Genomic DNA, 14,216 nt, shown 5'->3' with positions numbered 1-14,216 from the left:
TTATGCGACCACAGGGACTTCATTCTTTTCGGTTTAAATGTCACTCCTGCTAGTTCTTTGTATAAAGAATTAATTCCAAGAGTCATATTTCCTCCTAATGGAAAGATTACTTTACTGATTGCTAGGAAAACAGGGTAATGGAAGGCACTCAATTAAACCAGGCCATTTCCAAATGCAATGTATGTTTTATGATTGGCTTGTGATAGGCCATGTTTGATGTGTCTGCTTGCTGTTTCCCTTTGAGCTTTGAACTTATGTCAAACTTTGTTCCATTGTTCTGTTGGCCTGGCGTTTTCCACTGCCGGCCTGTAATTCCCGCTCTGCTGCACAGCGAATCATTTGTCCCCTCTAATTTACCTTAGAGGATTTAAATTGGCTCAATTTATGAAGTGGCTGACAATTTTTCCCTCCCGTGTCCCACGGGGGATGTAGGAAAAAGATTGCTCCCCTACACTTGCCTCAGGAGGCACTGCCTATGAACGTGTGCTGTTTGCACTCATGCAAGCATGTCCCGGGGACACGAACCTTTTGATGCTGGAAAAGAGGGCACGGAGCTAGTGATTGAACCAGAACCAATCGAAACCAGTAGATGGTCTGCCTACTTCAGTTGAGAGAAGAGATTTCCATTTCAGGACGCAGTTGCTAAATCGGTCCCTTAAAAGAGAATCACATTGCGTTTCCCGTGGTAACAAAGTTTTCACAAGCTGCCCCGCGAACGTCTCCTGTGACTACATCCCAAGGTACTTGGAACCGTGTTAAGGATGACTTTCTTTGCCACGTGCAAACCCCAACACTTTGTCCCTTCACCATGAAGACTGAGAAAGGTCCCCAAGCACTCCGCGGAAAGTGTGTGCTGGGAGAACACGCCCTGGTTCTGTATTCTTCACTCCATGCTTCGTCGATGACAATCACTGCTAGATGCAGCTCTTGCGCTCAGGGATGCTTCATTAAAGAAAACAAATACATCCAGAAGGATCAGGAATAACAAAACAAATCATCAGGAACACGGTTACAAAATGAAGAAGGACATAAATCGGTGTGCCAGGGAGGAGCCCTCTCCCAAAAGGCTTTCAGCCCAACACGCAGCACAGTCCCTTCGTGGTGGAAAATGGAACTTGCTTTTATTGTTTGGACTTGCTGAAGGATTGCACACCGTCTCTTGAACAGAGACCTCTTAGTCTCATTTTCTAAAATCTGCTAAGAACCCAGTAATCCAGTGATCCCATTTGGAAGAATATTTATTTTCCCAAGCTTGAGATGTCAGTCTGGAGCAAAATTAATAAATCAAGCGTGCAGTAACTCGACAAGCGCAATCGAAGGTGTGTGAATTCAAACCCCCTGGGCTCTGGGTCTAGAGAGGCCAAAGTGAAGTTGGGAGGAAGAAATGGGAGACTAAGGGATTCCATATCTGGTTTGACAGTCTGTTCAGCCCCCTACTGCCCGGGACCGGAGTCATCTTGGTACCCCTTTCTCTATAGCAGTTTAATCCCCCAAGACTGAAAACAGGTGTGCTTCTTAACTGTACCCTTTCTGTTGGGGTGCTGCTGTTCCAATCCCATTAGAACGGCTCTGGACTCAAGACAGAGAATACACGTGGTCCCTTTGGCAATTGGCGCTATTTGGGAGAACCCAAGAGATCCTCAGCGCAGAGAACTCTGGTCGTGAACCCAAGAGTTGTCAGGGAGGCACAGTACATTGTCTATGTGACTGCTCCATTCAACGTCTAACTACCCAACAGCCAAGCAAAACTGTAGGAAATTATACTGCCCATTGTCAACTCAGTCTCGCGTCCTATAATCCCATCGGGACCCGGGTTAAACACGAAGACAAGCCTGTGTCCCAGGAGCAGCCCAGAACTTTGCAGCTTGTTTCATAAACCTTAGGAGGACGCACTTATGTGTGTGCCGCCCCAGGTTTTGGTTTTGTTTTGTTTTCTCCTTTATTGTAGAAACAGGGAAAGTGTCGAATGCCACTGGAAATTGGAAGCAATGTTCTTTTCCTGGACTCTCTCTATGAACGTGTGTTTCCATTGGAGTTACTCCCGCTGCCCCTAAGTGCAGGCAAAGGTGCCTGTGCCCTGACAAGATAACAGCGAGAGCTTCAAAGCGTGCATCGCCACTGACACTTGGAACGCAGCTCCCCGTATAGACGAGGGAAATGCCAGCCACCCACTTTAGAAGGAGTGGGGTTGTATGCTTTGTTTCCTCTTTCTACAACAAGTGACAGCTAAGCTAAAAGCCTGTGGGTCTCTATGAAGAGATCTGAGACCCCTTTCTTTTTCCATGTCCAGACCTGAGGCAGGAGCTAAAAACCCAAAAAACCGAGAAGGGCCAGGTAGTCAAAGGAAATGGTGAAGCAGGCCGGTGGAGGTGGGGTGGGGGGGTGCAAACAAACCAGAGGGGAACTGCCCCATCTGAGAAAGACATTCTCAACTCAGCTAAAAACGGTGTTGATAGCGTTTATGGATCATAGAAAGACGCAATTGACTCAGAAGTCAGTGCGGACCAAACAAGTATATCAGAGCATGCAGGAGGACCCACAGGTTCCCCTCCTGGCCTTGGGCTGCTAGCTTCAGGGTCAGTGGTTCACATCTAGGAGCATGAGGAACGGACGCCTGTCTGGTCAGATACAACCTGAGGGGTGGAGCCATGGTCCACATTGATTGTCACTGTGAGAGGCTCAGGAGGTTGGCTGATCTCGGCCAATGGAGCCAAACTGCCCAAGGGGGTTCTTTCTGGGCTGCAGTCCACAGCCCCTAACAGTGCAACTACAGGATACAGAGAAGGGAGTGGGAAAACTGAGAAAATGGCCTGGTAAAAAAACGAACCCAATTCTTTAATGATGCCGAAGAAAAGACATTTGCATTTATCTTGGCCAGACACCCGGCTTCAGAAAGCCAGGTGACTGGGTTTCTTGCTTAGCCTTTGCTGAGAGCATGACTTGTCTATGTCTTTGATCTCTAAAACAAGTTTTTATTTTTCCGTCATTGTATCTGAAAAAAAAAAAACAAAACCTTGTAGAGTCATGACCAGGAAGCCCTCTCGTTCATCTAAAATAGGGACTATGGATTCTATGCGGCAGATGGGGGTTGTCCATTTGAGCACTTTCCCCACCCCCTCAGCTGCTGACACTTCTCTGAAATGAACTGGCCTGAGTTATCTCTGCCTCCTGCTTGACTGTGAACCCGATCTTAATGGATCAGAGAAAGCAGCCTGGTGACTGGTCTCATGGCCAAAATTAAGCACAAGGGTTCTCAGTATTGAATAAGGCCAGGTGTGTGCATCACAGGGTATGGGCACTGCAGCTGGGCCGCACGATCCATGTACTAAATCTCCTCCTCTGGCAGTGCTGGCGGAGTGCATTGCTACACCTGTCACAGCCATACATGCGTGAACACACACGGTGTCTGGGAAGCTACAAATATCACCTGTATCACCTCGAAGCACAGTGTCGGCTGCCTCATCTGGCTAACAGGCACACACAGAAAATGGAGTATGTATTGTAGAAATGTAGAGGAAAAATAAAAATATTTTTTCAAATGTAATTACTTTTAATATATGCTTGTGGAAGGGATAATACGATGTATGCTGTCTCTGAAATTTTTGCTGTAAATAACTGGAGACAGTGAATACACTGATTTTTCTATGTCTCTGTTTAAGCATAAGACTTTGTAACAATTTTTTAGAGGGGGAAAAAACACAACAAAGAGCAAATATGTAATTGCTTCCTTTATGAGTGTTATGTACTTCTCTATTTTTTAGTGGAAACTGATTGTAACAGTTTAAGCATCTTGACGGGTCGTTGGTGTTAAGTGTCTGCTTCTTTTTGTAAAACAGCTGAGAAAGGGACAGGGCTGTCCATGAAATCTGCCCCCAAAGAGTTGGCAGTGAAGATTAGTTTGAGACCCACAAATTCTATTTCAACTAGACAGTTTGGAAAAAGAGAGAAACTAAAAGCAAAAAGTTGCCTGAAGAAGGAAGTCCTCCTGCCTCGTAGCGAATGGCTCTGTCCAAATCCTTCCTGCAAGGAATAGCTTACAGGAAACAAGCTCTGCTTTCTGACGAACAAAGTATTTTTGTACACGTTTATTTCTTATGAGTACCCTGAGGTCAGACCACTCATGCGCTGAAGCCATAACTGACCTTCACACCAAATAAAGGTTGTAAGAACCCTGGGGGAGGGCTAGGGGGAGACTGAGGGGAGCAAAGCTAAGCTGTCGTGATCTAGATAGCAGCCCAGGCAGGAGCAAGTCCGATGAGCATGATGCTTTTCCTGCATCCCAAATATGGCTTTCAAAGGCTAGTATTTTATGATGATCAATTTATAATTTTAAAAAAATGATATTTAGATTTAAAGGAGACTTTCCAATATTTTTGAAATCCCTGACCATGCTTCCTTGCTTGTAGGATGGAGAGAATTTGATTTTCATATACTTCCAATGTTCAGAAGTTTTAATGTTTTTATCTTGGCTCCCGTCTACGCTTGTGAAGGGCAGAGAGACTCTAAGGAACCCAGCAGTCGAAACAGGGGCTCTCCGGGGTTTCGCTGCCCCTACCAGCATTGCTGTTTGGTGAGGGTAGTGCTGCGGACCAGCGCTGGGCAGTTTGCATTTCTTATTAAGCATGCACACCCTTGTGGGCAATGAGCAAAAATTGCATTGCTGAAAGTATGTAAAATTAAAATATTCCTTCTACAAAGCATAGTAATTGTACTTCCTGAAGAGAATAACGCCTCCTAGAGTCGACATGGGTTTCTTTTTCTGGAGCATCACTGCATTCCTGCCATGCGTGGTTATGATCGGCCTGTTGAGGCAAAGGCAAATAACAAGTAAACCCGGTGACATGTATCGTTTAAATTCTACCATGTTCTGATCTCTCTCTCCTTGTTTAATATATAAGCCCTAATTTCTGTACATGTGAGTAAAACTGCAGCCTGAGTCATTTAGGAAGTACGCATTAAGTTTTCTATTATTATAAATATACTAGAATAAAACATCGCTCCCTAACAATTTAAAAAATGGAGTTTTATATTACTTTAGAATGTAATAAGTTTTGTCCTTATTTCATGTCCTGTAAATTATTAGTTGAATACTGTTAGCATTCCTTGATAATGCACACATGATTTCTGAATGTTTTCTGTAAATGACAATCAATGTTGATGAAGTTCCCTCCTTTAAGGCTGAACGAAATTAAAAGAAGAAAAAGAAAAAAAGCTTGCCTGGTGGTTTTCTTTTCCCAACAGAGGAAAAATAAAAAAAGAATGAAGAACATAGATCCACGTGGCTTTAAAAACGGTATCTCTCACTTCTTACAGTCAGCATTGTCCTTTTTTCCAGTAAATAGCAGGGATTTTCTTCCCCCTTTAGGAAGTTCTTGGGCCCTAGGCCTGGGTTACACATGTTCACTTAAGAAAGACCTAGACTTCCTTCTTGCCCAATAGCTCCCCACGGTCACCAAGCCACTCCAATGCATAGTCCGACTCACAGCAGCCCCCTAGGACAGAATAGAACTGCCTTCCAGCCTTTCCCGAGACTTTAAATCTTTCCTGCAGGAGATAGTCCCATGCAAATTGTATGTTCCACGTCCTGACCTTGCGCTTAGCAGCCCAAAGTGGACTCTACTACAGTACCAAGGCTTCTTAACCAAATAGCTTACCAGATTGCCATTAACACGAGAGCCGTGTCTCTCAGTGATCACAGCTCGCCTTTTCTGAGCACCTTCATAAAAGGAAGCCCCAGCTGGCAGACATCGGAGTAACTCACCTGCAAACAGGGTCGAAATAAATTGCCAAAGGAGGGAAATCGTTGTCACAATCTCCACATCAGATGAAAGCTTTTAAAGAAGATTAATGATCGAGATCTGGTTTTCTTTTTCCTGTTCCAGCAGTGCATTCCCGAGGCGCGCCCCCACTGGCATCAACGCTCCCCAAGACACGGGTCTTACTGAGCGCTGTAGGAGGCAGCGACCGAGGCGAAAGGCAACCTTACAGAGATGCTGACAATAGAGTTCTACAAGAGACCTTCCGGTGGTCAAATGTTTGGAAGTCGCTGCAGATGAGCATTTTGTTAGCTGAAATGCTCCAAGCTCTGGGGGCTGGTGCAACAAATTGAACTGGAAGCAGCCCTGACCCATCCAACAGCCAGGCCTCAGGAAGCATTCTGTAACGTTTCCCTCTGCTTCTGGTTTTGACCCAGAGAAAACTCCTGGAGTCCACACGAACAGTTACATTTCTACTCAAGGCATCGAAATCCCACGGGGCACTGTTGGCACCGAGAGGTTAGATCCTGCTCTCGTGGCGTTTTTGCTCCACCATTCCTTTATACCCTGTGGTTCCTGATCGGGTCTTCACATCACAGCCAACAAATGCATCATCACCAATCAGGCCAGGCTCATGGCACTTTCCACTGACAGCTCTTTTTTCTGTAGGGTTAGCTAAAGTTCTTTCAAAAGCCAAGATCCAGGCCACCTTGATATACAAAATGAAGTTTACACTTTTGACTCGCATTGGGCCAGATATGCTGACATTGTTCAATGTTTGAAACGTTGCGGAAAACCCTGGATGAAGCCTTTCATGGCCACACAATTTGTTCTCTTCACAAATCACTTCCTTTATTCACAAGCAGGAAGCAGCAACATTTTCTCATCATCTTACCAACGAGGGTGATGAGGTTTTTCAGGTACAAAAGGTTGGCTCCCCTACTTCAAATACCTCCAACCCCTCCAACACAAGGTAGAGGGAGAAGTGAATCACAGCTTCTAATGCCATCTTGACAGGGCCTAGTCTCAAATCACAAGGCTTCTCAATCACATGAGTTTCTGAACTTGAACCAAGGGCACAAATATTATTCTAAAACAGTGAAAACTTCTCGACAGCTTTGTATCACACAACTTTAAATCTCCCAAATCCACAAGCAAGGAGTGACTCAGTGTAAGCATGCAATAAATGTGCCTGTTACATGTGTTGGTGTACATGCTCCTTATGTCACTGTATCTGCGCAACTACTCATTCACTGGCACCTCACTGCTTTTGCCCTGGGTGTATTTGCACTGGAACAGAGTAGAACTGCTCCTTGGGAATTCTAAGGCTGCCAAGCTTTGCAGAAGCAGAATACCACATTTTTCTCACACAGAATGGCTGGTACTTTTGTACCACAAACTTTTCAGTTAACCACCAAGCACCTCAACTCTAGAACACAGGCATTTAATTACAACTGACAGATGCCACCGAATTTATTCCTTCCACTCCAACTATTGAACACCTATTAAGATCGGTCAGGATGCCATAATTAAGGATATGGCCTGGTTTCTAACTAGTTCGGCACAGATTAGTCGTGGTTGTGATAGCAAGAGCAGTGATGGGTTGCATAGCAACAAAATGCCTTATGTATCAGATTTTGACCTTAGTACGAAACATGAAAGAGTGTACCACTCAGAGATGGTGGCCAACACACATTCCCTTCTTGGATCAAATTCCACTAAACAAGAGAGGGAGCTGCTCTGGGGCAAGTTCACCATTCTTCTTTCCCTCCGTCAGGATGGAACCAATTCAAACCAGTTTGAGCCCTGCAAATGGTGACCAACAGACAAAGCTCCTCCCTTCACAGAGTGTACTTTCTGACAATTCCATGTGGTGTGCTTTGCAAGGATTTTGTAATTTTCCACACATTCCATGAGGTGATGGTTTCCTACAGTCATTTCAGGAGGAAAAGAAGCTGATAGAATAGCTGAGCTTGTATTTAGAGCTCTGTAAATGCCCTTTGCCTCCTAGTTCTTTCCTCTATTTCCTTTTAACTTCCTCTTGTCCCACTATCATGTTCAGCCTTCATTTGGGTTTCAGTAATTCCTCTCGGTTACATTGCCCTTGATCAAACCCTACCAGGCCTCCTACACCCTCCTCGTCATCGATTTTGGATCACTTGTTCCCTTGTCTGTGGGTTTGTTACCCACTTCCTTTCCTCTGTCTCCCCCTCTCCCCTGTCCCCCCCAGAAACGTCGGTCACATTGTTTTCTCCTCCAGCTTGCTTATCCCACCTATCTTATCTAGATAGACCTGCAAAGATAATAATATGCACACACACAAAAAAACAAGACAGAGCAAAATAAAGCAACAAAATGATGACCAAAAAAAAAAGTCTGACTTGATTGCTGAAGACAAAGTGGGCGCAAAATCAAATGTGGTGAAGAAAGCTGATGGTATCCAGCTATCAAAAGATAAAGCATCTGGGGTCTTAAAGGCTTGAAGATAAATAAGCAACCATCTAGCTGAGAAGCAACAAAGCCCACATGGAAGAATCACACCAGCCTGTGTGATCATGAAGTGTCGATAGGATCAGGTATCAGGCATCAAATACAAAAAAATCATATCATTGTGAATGAGGGGGAGTGCAGAGTGGAGACCCAAAACCCATTGATAGGCAATTGGACATCCCTTTACAGAAGGGTCACAGGGAGGAGAGGAGCCAGTCAGGGTGCAGTATAGCAATGATGAAATATAAAACTTTCCTCTAGTTCTTTAATGTTTCCTTCCCCCCACTATCATGATCCTAATTCTACCTTACAAATCCGGCTAAACCAGAGGATGTACACTGGTACAGATAAGGGCTGGAAACACAGGTAATCCAGGACAGATAAATCCTTCAGGACCAATAATGAGAGTAGCAATACCAGGAGGGAAAGGGAAAGGTGGGGGAGAAAAGGGGAACTGAGCAAAATGATTTGCATATAACCGCCTCCCTGGGGTATGGCAACAGAAAAGTGGGTGAAGAGAGACATCAGGAAGTGTAAGGCATGAATAAAAATTATAAATTTATAAATGATCAAGGATTTGTAAGGGAGGGAGGGAAGAGGAGGGAGCCGAGAGAAATGAGGACCTGATAACAAGGTCTCAAGAGGAAAGAAGGTGTCTTGAGAATGATGATGGCAACAGATATACAAATGTGCTTGACACAATGGATGCATGTGTGGATTGTATGAGCTCCCCATAAAATGATTTTTAAAAAACAAACAAAACAAAAAAGAATATCTGAGCTTATGGATTGACAATCCAATATTAAATTTGGCTAGACCACAATTTGGGTTTTTTTTTTTCCTGGTACAAAGGAAAGAAGAAGTCAAAGCAGCATCAGAAAAAACTAAGGTAATTCAAAAAAGTTATGAAAGGCAGGTTAGAGGTAAACAGATTGAATGTGAATGCAGAGATTCATACCTCACTGTTGCTGTTAGGTGCCAACATATGGAATCTCTGTACGTCAGAAAAAAAGCTGCCCAATCCCCACAGTTCCCACTGTGCTCAGACTTATTGTTGAAGTCACTCTGCCAGTCTCTCTCATCGAATGTCTTCCTCTGTGACTGACCATCTACTTTAACAAGCACGACATCCTTCTCAACATTCTGCTCCTTCCTGATGCCATGTACAAGATAAGTCAGATGAAGCCTTACCATCCTTGATTCTAAGAAGAATTTGAGCTGTTCGTCTTCCAAACAGATTTGTTTATTCTTCTAAAAGATGACATGTTTGTGTTATTCACTAACACCATAATGCAAAGGCCTCTATTTATCTTAAGCCTTCCTTATTTGTGTACATTTTTTGGATATAGAGAAAACTATTGAAAATGCCATGAACCATATATCACTCTATGTGCACGTTAGAAGAACCATCTCAAAAAAGGGCTGGGGTCACTCCTTCAAGAAAGAGGAAATGGGAGATGACCATCCCCTTGATACTGTACAACATTGAGACAAAGCTGCGACTAATCAACAGGTCCCCCACAGGAATGGGAGGAGAACCTTTCTGGAAAATCAAGTTCAGACCAGGGGAGGGGAACATCAACATTCCAGAGGAGGCACTGAGATTGCTGCTGGTGGGTTTGGTGGGTAAATGGGGAGAAGCAATCTCACATCAGGAAGGGATGCTAAACCATAATTTCAGGGAATTTCAGGGGAGAATAAGCCCACTTCTATGGTCTTGGCTAGACATTTAAAATGCTTCTAACCAAACCTGGATAAACTGTGTCGTGGATTAAGTACTATGATGATATTAGACACTGGCCTTTTAGGGAATATGGCATCTCTCAAGGGTCACCCAAGAAGGACTCAACTTGGAAACCTGACTGAGTGACCTGGGCCCTATCTAAAAACTCCCTGTGCCCTTGGACTTAGGACTAATATACTCTGATGGGAGAGGAAGCAAAAGAATGGCCACCCCACAAGTATAGAAGCCGTTGTCAGTGGATCTTGGGTAAGACTGCTGGCTTAATGGGTGCCCAATGAAAGGGGACCCAGCATCATCTTATATTTAATATCTCACTGCTCCCCTGCCATTCATATAACCAGTTTTAATCTGAGAGGCAAGGATGTGCTGTTATAAGAAAGGATACAGGAAAATTATCCCCTAGGACCAACCCCCTTGCTCAAGGTAAGCAAAGCTCAATCAATTAAGAAATCAATCTGCAAAAAAACAGCTCACGGACTGCAGCTTGCAGTTGGACTGCACTTGCATAAACTGCTCATATCAATAGTACCTTCAGTTCTATGCCATTGGCTAAATTATTGATGCTATCACTACAATTGCTTTATACCTCAGGGGAATGATTGACAATGTTTTATTTTTTTGTTTACTTCCTTTTTTGAGATTTTTGTTTGTTTTTGTGGGGGTTTTTTTGTGGTTGTTCTGGTTCTTGTAGGTTTTTGTTTTTGTCATAAGATAACCACCAAAGTAAACCAGATAACCATGGACATGATAACCCATGGACAAGCAGATCGCTTCTGGGCTCCCATCTAATTCTAGCCCCAATCCAAGCACAGTCATTTCTTATACATGGCCCTCGTTGATACTCGCTCATAAAGAGACCATGAAGATGAGAGCTACAGAAATGGGTGGCAAAGAAAGCAGATGGTGCCTTGTTATCAAGTGGAATAGTGTCTGGGATCTTAAAGGCTTGTATTCAAACAAGCAACCATCTGAGTGAGGCATCAACTAAGTCCACATCATAGAAACACACCAATCTGTGTGGTCCAAGTATGATAATAACAAAGTCCATATATGACAAAGGGGAAAGTATCAAAGCTTAAACTGTAAACAGTTTTAAAAGGCTATGAACATTGGGAGTCCAAAATGCCTCTGCTGAGCATCTAATCATGTTGAACCTCCGCCCATCCCCTTGAGCCGTAGCTAAGGGACTTCAACGCCTTTACCACGAGACAGAGATTATTGTAAACTTGATTGTGCTGGATCAAACTATAGTATCATATGACACTTGGCCAGTTGACCTCCCTCTTGACCCAGCCTGAATTTTCTATAGGCTCAAATAATTCTCTCTCGTTCCACAACAGAAATGTCTTCTAAATATTGTTGGTAGTCCATTCTTTATTACACTGTATTTTTTATCTTTATATTATTATCATTAGTATTTTCTTCTTTCTGTTTTTTTAATTGGTTCTGTTAGGTTTCCCAATTTATGAAGCACAGAAGGAATGGATGCATAGAGATAATAACTGATGTGATTGTTTATAATGGTTTGGGTGGGATGTGGTGGGGGCGGAATTTGGAAGCAAACAATGAATGCAGGAGGCGGGGAGGGAGTACTAGAACTGATTGTGATGATGCATATACAACACTATTAAAAAGCAATTTAACCATGGAAGTGTATGATATGTGAATATCATTTTAAGAAAACTACTGAAAGAGAAAAAAGTAAAGTTGACCTATGGTTACTCTGGCTGAAGGATTAACTTTTGAGACAGAGTTTACATTAATGGTGGTTGAATAATTTGAAAAGGATATCAATAATGATTATACAACACGAAGAGTATAATCAATGGCATTGATATACATGTAGGAGCTGTTGAATTGGAAAATGTTTTGTTGTGTATAGTTTTGCCACAATTAAAAATATTATTACACAAATGAATACAAAGAAGAAGAAAAGGTTCTAAAATTAATTGTGGTAAGGAGTGTACAATTCTTCCTGGAAAGATTGAATGATTGAATTGTGTGATATGTGCACGAAGTGCCAATAAAACTATAAAAAAGAAAAAAGAATGCCCTGGTTTGAGGCAGGTGCATCTTAATCCTCAAGGTTACTATTTAACACCTCCAAGAGCTCTTTTAGTAGATCTTTCTAATGTAATATGTCATTTGAGTTCTTGATTGATGCTTCTGTGGGGATTGATTATAGATTCAAGGAAAATAACACCCTTGACAACTTCAATATGTTATTTGTCTATCGATGTTGCTCATGGTTCAGTTATGAGACTGTTTGTTTTGATGCTGAGGTGTAATGCATACAGAAGACCATGGTCTTTGAGTTTCGCCAGTAAGTGCTTTACATCGCTTGTGAATTCCAAATATCCCGACACTTCCTTGCATTCTGCCAAGGATCAAATGCCCCTGTCATGTGTGCCAGCATAAACAAAGAGAATCTATAGCAAACAGCAAAGCAGGTCACCAATAGGCAGCCAGATGACAGAGTCCGACAGTCCCCAGCTCAAGAGATGTAAATTCCAATGGTGTGGCGAAGCAGGTCTTGAAGGAACCTCAAATTACAGCAACACAGTCCACGAGTTAGGTGTCCCATCAGTAGTGTAGCTTGTAAATTGAGTCACAGAACAAGCAAGGCAGCTGCACACTAGTCCGGTGATCAAAAAGCAAGAGACAAAAAAGATGAGGCTTGCCAAGTCATTTATCTCTCCACCCTTCAATTAATCCCACATGTGTTTATCTGCCAGGTTGGCACAATAAACTAACTACCTCATACTCTTTCTTCCTAGTCTCTCTGGCCTGGAAGCTCGTATGAAATATGTATTACATGGGTTACACTGCTGGTGGCCTAGCTCCAGCTTTACAGCACTGTGAAAGTTACACAGCACATCTCACTGGCAAGCCTCAATCAAAATCTGTCGTTTAGGACTATGGATTTTCCTGCTTCAGGACACAATGAAAACCTCAAAGACAGGGTCAATGCCAACCATTTCTTTAAAATTACTTTTCTATCCTTAAGACCTGAGATACCTAGAGGCCAACAAACGATCCTTGAACTAACAACAAGCTTTTCTTTCTTGATGTGTTTTGTTCTTTGTCAGTGGTTTGTTATTGTTGTTTTGTTTTATATTGTTGCTTTGTTTTGCTCTGTCTTGTTTTTGTGCATGTTATTATCTTCGCAGATCTGTCTAAATAAGATAGGCTGGATGAACTATCTGGAGGTAAAACAATGGGACCAACAGTTCCCGGGGGACATGGGATAGGAGGAGGTGGGGGGGATAAGGAAGTAGTGTTAACAAACCCAGGGAAAAGGGAACAATAAGGGATCCAAATTGGTGGTAAGGTGGGTGTGGCAGGCCTGGTAGGGAATGATCAAGGGTAAGGTAACGAAGAGGTATAGCTGAAACCCAGGTGGGTATGGAGCATGATAGTGGGGCAGGAGGAAAGTCAAGGGAAATAGGGGAAAGAGCTAGGAGGCAAAGGGCATTTATATAGGTCTAGACAAAGACATGTACATATGCAAATATATATATGAGGATGGAGAAATAGATCTATGTGCCTATACTTATAGGTTTAGTATTAAGATGGCGGAAGGACCTTGGGCCTCTACTCAAGCACTCCCTCAATGCATGAATACTTTCTTCTATTAAATTGGCATTCTATGATGCTCACCTTCCCGACACAACCGCGGAAGCCAAAGCGGGTGAACAAGCAAATGTGGTGAAGAAAGCTGATGGTGCCTGGCTATCAAAAGACGTAGCGTCTGGAGTCTTAAAGGCTTGAAGTTAAATAAGCGGCCATCTAGCTCAGAAGCAACAAAGCCCACATGAAAGAACACACCAGCTTGTGTGATCACGTGGTTCTGAAGGGATCATTTATCAGGCATCAAAGAACAAAAAATCATCATATCCTTGGGTGAACACCTCCATGATACGATCGCTGAGGACAAACGGTTACATAAGCAAATGTGGCGAAGAAAGCTGATGGTGCCCGGCTATCAAAAGAGATAGTGTCTGGGGTCTTAAAGGCTTGAAGGTAAACAAGCGGCCATCTAGCTCAGAAGCAACAAAGCCCACATGGAAGAAGCACACCAGCCTGTGCAATCATGAGGTGTTGAAGGGATCAGGTATAAGGCATCATCAGAAAAAAAAATTATCTTACCATAGTGAATGAAGGGGGAAGTGCAGAGTGGAGACCCAAAGCCCATTTGTCAGCCACGGGAGATCCCCTCACAGAGG

The sequence above is a fragment of the Tenrec ecaudatus genome, chromosome 10, assembly GCF_050624435.1.
Source record: "Tenrec ecaudatus isolate mTenEca1 chromosome 10, mTenEca1.hap1, whole genome shotgun sequence".
Classification (NCBI taxonomy): Eukaryota; Metazoa; Chordata; class Mammalia; order Afrosoricida; family Tenrecidae; genus Tenrec; species Tenrec ecaudatus.
This window is presented reverse-complemented; position numbering follows the sequence as displayed.